Source organism: Macrosteles quadrilineatus, unplaced genomic scaffold (genome assembly GCF_028750875.1).
Source record: "Macrosteles quadrilineatus isolate MER2022 unplaced genomic scaffold, UCM_ALF_1.0 Scaffold_1__1_contigs__length_201487025, whole genome shotgun sequence".
NCBI classification, from domain to species: domain Eukaryota; kingdom Metazoa; phylum Arthropoda; class Insecta; order Hemiptera; family Cicadellidae; genus Macrosteles; species Macrosteles quadrilineatus.
The window spans coordinates 43,581,920-43,596,451 of NW_026542594.1; the positions used below are offsets into that span (position 1 = coordinate 43,581,920).

General features: G+C 33.7%; 1 protein-coding gene across 1 annotated transcript in view; it reads right to left on the reverse strand.

Moving 5' to 3' along the window:
- LOC128982850 (tetratricopeptide repeat protein 21B-like) overlaps positions 1–14,532 on the reverse strand; it is a 300,450-nt gene that overhangs the window by 280,319 nt on the left and 5,599 nt on the right. Inside the window, exon 2 of the mRNA XM_054401889.1 lies at positions 3,203–3,312. The gene's annotated coding sequence lies outside the window, so the exon portion shown is untranslated. The remainder of the gene's footprint in view (positions 1–3,202; positions 3,313–14,532) is intronic.

The window sequence follows — 14,532 nt, forward strand, 5'->3', positions numbered from 1 at the left end:
AAATATATATTTTTGTGCTAAAAAATAAATACAAAAATGAATTTAAAATTTAAAAAAATAACCTGGGCCTTATGGGTTGCCATGCTGGTGACGAAATAACAGCAAATATATACAGAAAATCAAAACAAATTGAAGAAATTCCAATCACATGTTTTATTTACAGTCTGGGGTGAAAATAGAGAAGTCTGCACATTACATAATTTTGGTTGAGTTTTCGACCCCTGGACGCCCTTTAGTTCTATTTAATTGAAGAAAAAACAATGCTATTTAGAAATTAAACTTTGAAAGAAATTTATAAGAAACTGAAAAACATAGACTGACAATACCTACCACATGAGTGAAAGTAAAGTAATGTAGGCTAAAATAATTAAAGTTAAAACTAAATCAAGGGTTTACAAACCAATACAATGCTGATTCAATGTTGTCTGGTTTTACAATTATCGCAATATAGTACAGTGCAATTAGCTTAAAAAAAGAGCAAACCAGGACATCAAAAAAAAAGTTTCAAACCAGTGCCAAATTGTTGAATACACTTCCCTCAATATGTAAAAAATTTGTTACACTGACTTGAGTGTCGGTTTTGGGGGGGAGGGGGTGAAAATATGAGTTTTTTTTACTTTTTCGCAAATACCTCAAAAACGGTGCGTTTTTCTTAAAATATAACCAGTTACAAAAATAATATACATTAAATTTTGAACAAAATGATACCATACAATACCTATCTACTATAACCGGTTCAGGTAATATTGAGGGGTAAATGTGATTTTTTTCTTAAAATTATAAAAAAGTTGTTTTTTTAATGGAGGAAGTACCAATGGACACCCATAAAAAAAGTTTCTAATGAGTGCCAAATTGTTCAATAAACCTCCCTTAATATGTATAAAAAAGTTACACGGATTTGAGTGTCGGATTTGGGAAGGAGGGTTAAAAGAAAAGGGGGGGGAATGGGACTTTTTTTGCTATTTTACAAATATCTCGAAAACGGTGCGTTTTTCTTAAAATATAATGAATTACAAAAATAATCTATATTAAATTTCAAACAAGATGATGCCATACAATACCTATCTCTACCATGAACGTGTTAGGAGATATTGAGGGTAAATGTGATTTTTATTTTTAATTCTAAAAAGTTGTTTTTGAAATGCAGGAAAACCATGGATACCCATAAAAAAGTTTTTGTTCTTTGCATTTTCTCTAATAACTTACTCGTTTATGAGCTACAGGATGCGGAATGTACACAAAAAGCCTTCCATAAGTGTAACATGCTGTAACTCCTAAACGAGTAGCTTTTAAGAGAAAATGTCAAAATTAAAAATGTTTTTAAATTGGATTTATATTCTAAAACAATCATAAACTACAGGGTGTTCCATAAGAAACAACAAAGTTGTCGGCCATATTGGAAAATGGCGAACATATTTTTAAAATTGGGAACCATTCCAAATCATCTAAAAAAATAAAGGGGAGTGTCCCATAAGAAGTCAACTGTATAACTCATGATAAAATAGTTAGCTTTAGCTATTGGTTCACTTCAGGTGAGACATCCTGTATACAGGGAGTCCTGTAAGTAAACAGCCAAACCCCAGGAAATGGTTCTATGGGTGAAAATAAAAAGAAAATCAAGAATATTTTTTCCAAAATCGCTTCGTTAACCAGATATTTGCCATTTTGTTTTTTCCACAAAAACATTATTTCATCTCTGAATTTTTTAACCGATCATTAACAAACTTGGTATGTATGTTGAGATAAAATAGACCCACGTTAGAAAAAAATTATCTTAATCCAATAAAAATTTTAAAATGGCGGCCATTTAATTTTTTAATATTGAAATTGCTAGAAATGGCTAATTATGAAAAAATGTCTGTGTAACACTTTTATTTAGCTTTTAAAATAATAAAAAATAAATAAATATTACGATTTTTATTTGTAAAATGAGGCAACCCTGAATAGCGTAGCCTTGATCACAATAATTTTACAACAAAAGATCGTTGTAACTTCAGTTATTTTTTATTCGATCTTCTTAAGAATTCAAACGGTAGAAAGTTCACCGTGTTCCCGTATCTAGGTAGGTTTGTCTTTTTTAGGAAGGTAAGTCATATTTAGTTATATTGTAGTTATATTTGTGTTAAAATGGAAAATAAAAGGTGTTACTTAACAAAATTTACAAAATTACTTATGAATAAAATTTCCAACCCCGTTTTCACACCCTCCTACCCAAGACCGGCACGCAAATCAGTGTAACTTTTTTACACATATTAAGGGAGGTTTATTGAACAATTTGGCACTCATTAGAAACTTTTTTTATGGGTGTCCATTGGTACTTCCTCCATTAAAAAAACAACTTTTTTATAATTTTAAGAAAAAAATCACATTTACCCCTCAATATTACCTGAACCGGTTATAGTAGATAGGTATTGTATGGTAACATTTTGTTCAAAATTTAATGTATATTATTTTTGTAACTGGTTATATTTTAAGAAAAACGCACCGTTTTTGAGGTATTTGCGAAAAAGTAAAAAAACTCATATTTTCACCCCCTCCCCCCCAAAACCGACACTCAAGTCAGTGTAACAAATTTTTTACATATTGAGGGAAGTGTATTCAACAATTTGGCACTGGTTTGAAACTTTTTTTTTGATGTCCTGGTTTGCTCTTTTTTTAAGCTAATTGCACTGTACTATATTGCGATAATTGTAAAACCAGACAACATTGAATCAGCATTGTATTGGTTTGTAAACCGTTCATAGTAGATAGGTATTGTATGGTATCATTTTGTTCAAAATTTAATGTAGATTATTTTTTTAATTGATTATGTTTTAAGAAAAACGCACCGTTTTTGAGGTATTTGCAAAAAAGTAAAAAAAGTCCTATTTTCACCCCATTTTCACCCCTCCCCCCCAAACCCGGCACTCAAATCAGTGTAACTTTTTTTTTACATATTGAGGGAAGTGTACTCAACAATTTGGCACTGGTTTGAAACTTTTTTTTTTGATGTCCCGGTTTAGGTCTAATTGCACCGTACTAATATCTGTGATGTTGATTTGGGAGCATATTTGATAAGTTATTTTTAACAATTTCAAGTTAAACTTGTTAGTAAAATTACCTTCTTGAGTTTATTTTTGTAAATAATTCTAAATAAATTGTGTGGTAGGCCAACTTGTGTTGGTAATAAACACACAAAATATAACAATCATTTGTTGCTTACTTTGGCCAAATCATGTCCAATTCCATTGTTTTGCAAGTGCGGAGGAACTTCAGTGTGATGGAGATTTAAAAGTCCACCTTTCTGTTTTTCATACAAAATGGCACCCATCTCTGGAAAAATTTTACATTAACCATTAGGAGATATCGCCCTACCTGCAAGATCAGCAATTTATGACACAATGTAGTCTGAAACATTTTTTACCAGAAGAATTGAGGTTTCTGTCAATTGAGATAATGTGACAGAAGTGTCTAACCCTTCTAAGAAACCAGTGATGTGGAAAGCATTGATTGGCTGCTGTGCCTGCCTGTTTGTTTACACACACATTCTAAAAACAAAAAGGAGCCAGCTGAACGACTGGATTTTCTTTCTTCCCTTGTATCAATAGTAAGCTAGAATGATAGTGATCTGGCCCCCTTTGAATTCTAAGAAGTCTAGACCCCTAGAGATGCTTCTATAAGAAGATTCAAAGATTCAAAAGAATTCAGTAATAAATTACAATAGGTAACGTCAAAAACTATGTTAAAATATATAAAATCAAATTATATAAATGTGATGTGGAAAGCAAAAAGGAACCTCTTGTCATGAATTTTTGTTTGAGTTATATATACAGGGTGAATTTTAAATGAGTTCCCCCCCTACTTTTTTCTACGTTTCTTAAGATATCATCTCCGGACCACGTCAGATCATTGTTTAGTAGTAAGTACTTCATTTTGACTGGGTATACAGTTTTGGCCGCCATCTTGGATCCGCCATATTGGATACAAAGTTTTTTTTTCAAATGTAAAGGTAGGGTTGTGACCCATTATTTCAAACTAGAATTTTACACTGATTACAATGCCGCAATTAGTTTTTAAAAATCTTGATTCGTTTTAAAGTTATGAGGGCTTTTTATAACTTTATTTTTAGCCCATTTTAACATTGTGTATTAACAAACTAAGACCATAATCTCAAAATGGTGCTAGATAAAGATAAGTATACACCACCATTCATTGTCGACATATTTTCACTTGGTTATGATGGATTTAGTTTTTTCAGCCGCCATCCTGGAGCCGCCATTTTGAAATGTGATCAATTAATTTAAATATGAAGGTGGTGTTGTGACCCATCATTTTGAACTACTTTTTTATACCGGACTCAATGCTGCAATCCGTTTTTGGTTATCAAGCTTTCTTGATGAAATATTAAAATACTCTTATTTAAAATTTCAATATTTCAAAATCCAAAGATGCAAATGAAAAACGGATTGCGGCATTGAGTTCAGCATAAAAGAGTAACTCAAAATGATGGGTCACAACACCACCTTCATATTTAAATTAATTGATCACATTTCAAAATGGCGGATCCAAGATGGCGGCTGAAAAAACTACATCCGTCATGACCAAGTGAAAATATGTCGACAATGAATGGTGGTGTATACTTATCTTTATCTAGCAATGTTTTGAGATTATGGTCTTAGTTTGTAAATGCACAATGTTAAAATGCGCTAAAACTAAAGTTATAAAAAGTCCTCATAGCTTTAGAACGAATCAAGATTTTTAAAAACTAATTGCGGCATTGTAATCAGGGTAAAATTCTAGTTTGAAATAATGGGTCACAACTCTACCTTTACATTTGAAAAAAAAACTTTGTATCCAATATGGCGGATCCAAGATGGCGGCCAAAAATGTATACCCAGTCAAAATGAAGTACTTACTACTAAACAATGATCTGACGTGGTCCGGAGATGATATCTTAAGAAACGTAGAAAAAAGTAGGGGGGGAACTCATTTAAAATTCACCCTGTATATTTGAATTCCTTATTAAATTCTGAATCACCTGTACTAGTGCAAGTCCCATGCATCTACAATTTTTTTTTGTTAAAGTTATAGGACCTTGAAATTTTGTTATGGAAAAGGGTCATTTTGAAAAAAAACTATTTTGAAAATTTCAAATACGCATGAAAACAGTTTATGCCGTATGATAACATTATGATGTATGATATATGATATATGATAACAGTTTATGCTGTATTTAAGAAACGATTTTGGTATCAAAAGAAAGCTTATAATATCCTCTTTGACGGCAATGCCATTTTTTGTCTTAACTCACAGTAGTTTTCATTTAAATTTAATTGTTTTATCGAAGCATGTCATGAAAATCAAATTTCAGAAAAGGGACCTCTTGTCGACCCTATGTTATTTCTTCATAACATAAAAAAGTTACCTCTTGTTAGGACCGCAAAATTTGTGAGATATTTTGTTCTCCGTAAACTGAACTTTGTAGTTCTCTAAATTTTCACTAGAATGCAGGACAATAAATTTTAGCAAATTTCTCTATAGGGAAGTAGCTATTACCGTAGGTGGTAACACCTAGGCCTGGGACCGATTTAAATTACACTATTTTTGAATTTCTCCGTGACCGTTAGGCATACAAAAGCGCTTTAATATACTAAATTATTTCTTTTTTTAAGCTCTACAAAACAGTATAAAAAGAAATTGCAAATTTTTTAGTTTTTAGGGTCAAAAATGGGAAAACCCCATTTTACCCCATTTTACCCCCCATAAACCCCTGTTCCCATGGTCCGATTACGCTGGATCGCGAACTCGTTCGAATAAACGTAGGTTTACACGTTTGTACCAAATTTCATCAAAATCGGTTATCGCGCTAACGGACCCATATATATATATATATGAATTAGAACGGATGGTGTTTTGGGCCTCTAGGGACGTCAAAATGAAAAATTAAATCGGTCCCGGGTCCAGGTCTTACCATGAGTACTACGGTAATAACTACTTCCCTACAGGGAAATTCGCTAAAAACCAGAGTACCGTACCCTGAAATTCATTTTAGCGAATTTCCCATATAGGGAATATTAGCGAATTTCCCATATAGGGAATAAGCTATTACCGTAGGTCTCATGGTAAGACCTAGACCCGGGACTGATTTACTTTTTCGTTTTGAGGTCCCCAGAGGCCAAAAACACCATCCGTTCAAATTCATATATATTTATATATGTGTCCGTTAGCGCGATAACTCGAGCAAAATTGATCCGATTTTGATGAAATTTGGTACAAACGTGTAAACCTACGTTTATTCGAACGAGTTCGCGAACCAGCATAATCGGACCATGGGAACAGGGGTTTATGGGGTAAAAATGGGTTTTTCCCATTTTTTACCCAAAAAACTAAAAAATTCTGCAATTTCTTCCTAAACCCTCTTGTTGAGCTTTAAAAATAAATAATTTAATATATTGAAGCGCTGTTGTATGCCTAACGGTCACAGAGAAAATTTTAAAAAAAGTGTAATTTAAAATTCCCATGTTATTCTTATGGAGAAAATGAAAACTATTGTAATTTACTTGTTTATGGATATAATGTTGATAAAATTTTGCAAATTTATTTATTTCATCCTATACTATTGACATATAGTCAAAAAACACTTTTTACCTTCCCCGTAGCAGCAAACCTAAGCACTCGTTAAATCTAATGTTATTTAAATTGGAAATATATGTCTTATTTATGGGAATATTTTAGTAAAAATGTAATCAGACAAGTTGAAATTCACTTAGTCCGCAGGCGGGGGTATTTATTTATATTTTTACTTATACGTATTTCGGCACTAAGGCCATGATCACAGTATTAGAAGGTATTAGCATTGACTATGGGATACTATCATTGACTACTAAGTCAAAGATACTATAGTTCGGCCGCTTAGAAAGCGACCTCCTCCAGCATTAGCGCGCAGGTCGTTTTCTAAGCGGCCGAACTTTAGTCAAAGGTGTAGGTATAAGAGTATGCAAACAAAAAATGAATAAATTAATAACATATTTTTGAATTAATAGTAAATTTTGATTAATTGATTAGGTGTATGTTTTAACATGTAAATGTATGTGATTCTTCCCTCATATGTCTGATTATTTCATGGATTTAGTTTTTGCTTTTGCATTACATTGAGAATTTGGTCGCCGTGTTCTTTTGAGTGTAGATATGTTTGCAGTGCTTCTTCAATATCCATTTGTTCACCATTTTTCTCATAATTTAGAATTTTGACACGTTCTTCTAATTTGTCATAATTATAATTGTTTTATAATATATGTTCAGCGTACATTGAACGTTGTTTGATTGTATTGTATTGATTGTTATTGTCATAAAGCATCAGATTGTTAAAAAAAAATGTCTAAATTTGGGAAGGGTATTAATCCGAACAAACGTGCTAATCAGATATCAAATAACAGTAATGAAAGCAGTGACTGTTGTGTTCTATCGGCATTAGCAGCCAAAACTAGTGCTGATTGCTGGTATCTTGATTCAGCTTGTACCTATCACATGTCAGGTCAGAGAGATTTACTTCAAAAATACCAAAAGTATAGCAAAACTGGTATGGATGTCATTGTGGCGAACAATGAGAAACTAAAAAGGTCAAGGAGAAGCAACAGTCATGATAGATTCTGATGAGAGAAAAAATACTGATGTTGTCCATGTACCTAATCTATCTATCTATCTATATATTAATAGGCAAGCATGTTTCTTTAAAACCTTTATTCTCAGCTCGTGTGCATCGTAGGGAAAATCTACGCATACCGTTGGAAAGCTATTTTCCTGTAGGTGTGCAGAATCCCTTTATAAATTTAAATAGGCTCAAAGATAAGCACAAAAAATGAGTTTAAAAATTTGAAAAAATTAACATTGATCTTATGCGTTGCTATGCTGGTTACGAAATAACAACGAAATATAAACAGAAAATCAAAACAAATGGAGGAAACTCCAATCACATGTTTTATTTACAGTGTGGGGTGAAAATAGATAAGTGAGTACATTACATATTTTTGGTCGAGTTTCGACCACTGGACGACCTCTCATACTTATTTAATACGCAAGCAGGTTTTTTGTGACAATTACTCCTCCGAAACTACTGAACCAATTGACATGTTTTTGGTGTCATTGGAAAGAGCGTAACGTGAAGTTGTGCAGGAAACTTTCTTTTTAAGGAAATAATTAGAGAGTGAGGCCCTGGGGCCCTTTAAAGTTTCGTATCTATCCATAAGATTAACATGGGAAACAAAATTTGTCATGGAACTCCAGCTGTTGTCAGAAATTAAGAGTGAAATATTTATTGATGGTATCCATGGTAACAAAGAACAAACCTACAAAATTTAAAAATGTAAACAAGCAGAACTAACTGTCAAATTAATTTTGATTTCACAATTTCACACAGCTGGTTCAAACATATTCAATACTGCATGATTATTAGAACAGGAACGGTAGGGATCATAAACATTAATCAAATTTGTCACTCGCCCGTATCATTTTTGTCTATGCCCGAATGTAAACATTTAACATAGATTAAATGTAACTGTCAAACTATATGTTAATGTCATTAGTATGGAATTCTTTCAACATTATTTGTTGATCGAGTTTGTTTCAATATTTTTGAACTGCTGTAATAATATTTTACAGGAAATAATTGTTAGATAAATTCATGGATATAAGTAATAAGATTCTTCAATCTTTGCTGTTATTAAAATTGTGTATCCGCAACATACCTTCAGACTAAGCGAATTTCCATTTACCTGGCTTAATTAATACAAAGATTAATATTCCCTTAAAATGGTCATTTTTTTCCTATTTCAATAACATTAAGTTAATTTTAATATGAGTACTTAAGTTTGCTGCTACAGGGAAGGTAGGTGTGGTTTTGTTGAAATGTTGATAGCTAAGTATGATTGTTATTGGTTTGCAAATCCTGTAATAGGTACTTTACAATTGCTCGAATTCGAGCAACATGTACACTAGATTAAGTTTAAATTTGCTTTCTGTTAGTCAAATGCTAAATAAAGGTCTAACAATGGTTTTTTTCTGAAGACGGGTGTGATGTATACAAACAGGAGGACTTTAATGTATTGGGTCAGCCTTTCGCTCATGCCACAAATGTGGAGGGTCTTTACAAGTTGGACATTGGTCCTGATAACTAAATGTCAAGCAACTTTGCAGGAAATAGTAAAGACACAGAAGATCTATGGCACCGTCGTCTTGCTCATTTAAGTCGGAAATCCATGAAATTATTGAAGGACAAAATGTCAACTGGTATGTCATATTCTGGTCAAGGTTCACCCTGTATTTCTTGCATAAAAGGTAAGCATACTACAACTCCTTATTCTAAAAAGAAGAAGGGAACTCGCGCTGCAGAAATTTTAGGATTAGTACATTCCGACTTATGCGGCCCAGTGAATGTTAGTTCGCATGGAGGAGCTCAATATTTACTAACTCTCACTGATGATTTTTCAAGAAAGACATTCGGCTACTTTTTGAAACAAAAGAATGAAATTGTTTCCAAAATTAAAGAATGGAAATTGCTTGTAGAAAATGAGACTGGAAAAAGATTGAAGAAACTCCGTACTGATAATGGATGTGAATTTGTAAACAATGAGCCAGAAGATTTTCTTAAAGCTTCTGGAGTACTTTTTAAAAGTGAGGTTATGTCGCGACATACAAGTAGGGTAGGCCTGCCAAAGTTTATGTTTTCGTCTTTTGTGTTGTGTAAAATGTATTGTAAAAAGTTGACAAGAACCAGAATGTTTGCATATTTATAATGAATTTACCTCTAGAAGAATGTGCTGAAGATGGCTTTATAAAGCCGAAACAGCTGTACACTGAGTACAAAAATTGGATTGCTTCAAGACGGTAAGTCTTAGATTTATATTATTTGAAAAGCAAATCCTGGTCAGCCAACCACAAAGTACAAAAGTATGGTGTTGACTGCAAAGAGACTTTTTCTCTTGTTGTGAGAAACTGCACATAATAAGATATTCAACGTACCTAAGAAAACATTAAAATAAATTTCGATACTTATTTAGGACACAGACCCCAGCTTAAACGTTCTAAAATCACTTTCAATCTATTCTAGGACATCAATAATACAACTTTATTAAAGAATTTTTTGGCGCCAAGACCTCCTTTTATTATTAATTAAATATATAAACAATAATCCCAACTCACTAGGGGGCCGGTGGGAATTCTGGGTTTAGGGTGGGGGAGATAAAACGTGGTTAATTATGGGGAGAATAGGGTAATTCGACGGGTAAAAGGGTAATTTATAAGTAATACCCCAGCAAGAATGGGAAATTAGTCGGTATCAATGGGTGCATACTTTCCCTTGCCGCCGACGACGACGAGCAGAGCCTACAGAGACAGGAAGACCATCATAATTGTATTGTACCATATGATATAAATAAAAACAATAACAAAGTAAAAATAAAGTTGTTTGTTTATTTTATCCTACATATTTAGTCAAAAAATGGCTTTAAAAATATTTAAATAGGTCAATAAAAAGTGGTGCAACATCTATCACCTGTGTGAATAGCCTATCCTTAAGTTACCTCTAAAAACGTGAAGTTAAGTTTTCAGTCTTCTTTTGTTTGAATATTGATAGTTTTATATTTATTCAAGTTCATTAACATAAACATAAACAGATCATAACCTATTTCCATGAAAAATAAAAATATTTAGACACGATATATCGAACCGAATCTATATCGATATTTCTGCAGACATATGTTACGAATACATAGAGAAAACAAACTCCTCAATGAGTATGGAATTAATAGATAAATAAACATATCTATGGAATTAACCAACCCAAGTTGTAACTCGTTTATCGTGTTTACAGTAGTTCATGTTGGTGACACTGGGTGCGCTGGTATCTAAAGAATCTGATTTATTCATAGGGTTATTTATTTTTTTGTTATTTAGTTTCATGGTTTGTACTTTAATGTTTGGTCGTATATCTGGTAACGAGTTCTCTTATAAAACCGATTTATGAAATCATACAACAAGTTTGGTTGGTTTGGTTAGTTTAGAACAGTTTCATTTCATAATGAACAATAATTTTTTCCTCATGAAATCATACAGCAAGTTTGGTTGGTTTGGTTAGTTTAGAACAGTTTCATTTCATAATAAACCATTATTCTTTCCTTTGGAAATCATACAGCAAGTTTGGTTGGTTTGGTTAGTTTAGAACAGTTTCATTTCATAATTAACAATTATTTTTTTCTCATGAACTCATACAGCAATCTTGGTTGGTTTGGTTAGTTTAGAACAGTTTCATTTCATAATTAACAATTATTTTTTTCTCATGAACTCATACAGCAAGTTTGGTTGGTTTGGTTAGTTTAGAACAGTTTCATTTCATAATAAACCATTATTCTTTCCTTTGGAAATCATACAGCATGTTTGGTTGGTTTGGTTAGTTTAAAACAGTTTCATTCAGTGGCGGTTCTAGGACCTCGTCAATGGGGGGGCTACCGGGGGGCTTGGGGGGTGTGGAGCACCCCACAACAAAGCAGGGGGGTCCGAGAATTTTCTAAGCCGTTTGGTGGTTGTTTAAAGCCATTTTTAACACCTAAAACCGTGCCCAATCGTCCATAAACTCCCATTTCACTTGTTGTTTGTCATGAGAAAATAGACATTTAAAAATAAATTAAACTATGACGTTTGCATTCATGAATTTCAAAACACACTGTAGACTACGGCCATATCCTCCTAAAAGCCGTTGGGTGACTTTCTACAACCAGTTTGAACGCCTAGAACTGTGTGCAAAACCTCCGGTTTCACCATTTATTTGTCATGAATAAGTAGAAATCTTTAAAACTAACTATGACGATTGCATTTATAAATCTCAAAACATATTGTAGGCTACGGCCATATTTCCCTAAAAGCTGTTTACTAACTTTCTAAAGCCATTATTAATGTCTATATCTGTGTCCAACTGTCCTAAAACCTCCCATTTCACCTGTTATTTTTGTCTTTGTCATGAGCAAGTAGACATTTTAAAAATCAAACTATGGTGAACTTGCGTTCATGAATTTCAAAACATAGGCCTATTGTAGATTACGAAGCCATATCACCTAAAAGCAGTTTGGTGACTTTATAAAGCCATTTCTAACGTCTAGAACTATGCCCAATTGTCCTAAAACCATCCATTTCACCTGTTATATATGAAAGCAAGTAGACACTTTTTTAACCTTATACGTTTTTCTCCATTTCATAGATCTGTCACAATTGTATAGTATCGAATTCAGTAATAGCATTGACTATATAAACTTTAACACTAGTGTTTGTATATTCAATGGTAATAGACTATACTGGTGCTGCCGCTGAGATTGCTGATTGATGCCCATGTAAAGTTAGTTAGCTAGCAGACAATTTGACAACTAACTATGGAACATCAGGAAATCAGCTGTTTCCCCGTCCTCGCAACAGCTGACTGCTGTAAAAATTGTAATATTGTTTTATTAGCTGTGCTATATTGTCCACAAAGTTTATCTATGTGGAACTTAATACTACTCCTGTCATCGCTTATTAAGTTTAATAAAAACTACATTGATGTCCATTTTATGACATTGTGTTAAGGACAAAATGTATGTTTAAATTTATTTTTCCAGGGTCCAAGGGGGGGAGCTTTAGCCCCTGTAGCCCCCCCCCCCCTTGGAACCGCCACTGGTTTCATTTCATAATAAACCATTATTCTTTCCTCTTGAAATCATACAGCAAGTTTGGTTAGTTTAGTTAGTTTAGAACAGTTTCATTTTATAATGAAAAATTATTCTTTCCTCTGGAAATCATACAGCATGTTTGGTTTGGTTAGTTTAGAACAGTTTCATTTCATAATTAACAATTATTTTTTTTCTCATGAACTCATACAGCAAGTTTGGTTGGTTTGGTTAGTTTAGAACAGTTTCATTTCATAATTAACAATTATTTTTTTCTCATGAACTCATACAGCAAGTTTGGTTGGTTTGGTTAGTTTAGAACAGTTTCATTTCATAATAAACCATTATTCTTTCCTCTGGAAATCATACAGCATGTTTGGTTGGTTTGGTTGGTTTAAAACTTAAGTTTAACTCTTTTTTGGAGAAGAGCAAATTATCTGATGAGCAGATTTTTTTGCTATGTTCAACCCTTCCCCATCTAAGACCACCTCGTCAGGACTTTATATTCGTGAAATGGGACTATCGAGCGCAACCATCGTTGATTGGTACTCGTTCACGAGAGAGGTTTACATTAACCACATGGTAGATCGCTCCGAAAAGATAGGAGGACCGCTGGCAATCGTTCAAATTGATGAAGCTAAGTTCGGGAAACGAAAATTTAATAGTGGACGTGCCATCGAGGGTCAGTGGGTGTTCGGGGGGATCGACATGGAAACGAAAAAGACTTTCCTCGTTCCTGTCGAAACATGAGACTCTGCTACACTACTGGCGTTAATACGAGAGTGGATCCATCCTGGGACAACCATCGTCAGCGACTGCTGGAAAGCCTATGATTGTTTGTCCCAGGAAGGGTTCAATCATCTCAAAGTGAACCACTCTCTCAACTTTAACCCTTTCCGCTCAAGCGGCGGGGGAGCCCCGCCGTGCGTCATGGCCGCACGAACTCTAATGTCGGGCTAGGCCCGCCGTCGCTATGACAACGTACTGTACTTTTATTTGGACATACGTAGTTATTTATTTCGCCGCTAGGGTTGATGTTTGACATCTGCTGCCATCTGGGGAATTTTTTCAGAACCGTTTGAACAAATATTCAATGCTCAATATTAAATCTTAGAGCTTATGTCAGTCGTCTTCACTCGTTAACTGAACTGCTGTCTGTAGCGGCAGCTGACTGACTGCACGGCAGCTGTTTACTAAATGTTGCTTGGTTTGTTTACTGCCGTATGTAGTTGGAGTGTTATTATCGAATTGCGTGCTTTACTTTTACTTTTTATTATTGTTTACATACAATCAGATATTTTCAGTTAGTTGTTTATTTTCGTGTTTGACTGAACTGTTATGATTTGAGTTAGTTAGTTCTTGTTACGTAAGCCCATAAAATGGATGAAGACGGCGATGATTCGTTGCTAAATCGCAAAATTGCTGATGGAACAAGTAATATAAGTGATTCTGATATAGCTGGTTTGTTATTTGAAGACGATTTATTATCAAATAGCAGTTCAGATCCAACCGATCCAGAATTAGACGACGACGAAAATAGTGATGAAGATGGTGATAATAATAGTGATCCCGATTTGCCGATTGAACATATTGATCCATTTTATCTTCAAGATGATGTTAACTTTGGGACATTAGATGACATACCTGGAATACATAATGTAAGTACCGATTTGCCTGTTGAACATAGGCCTATTGATGATCAATTTTTTCAACAAGATGATGTAAACTTTGGGACATTAGATGAAATACCGGGAATACATAATGTAAGTATCGGTGGGCCTACCGAATTACCTGTAATTACTGAACCAAGCTGTTCCAATATTTTGAGTCAATCAAAAAGACTAAAACTTGACAGACCGAGACC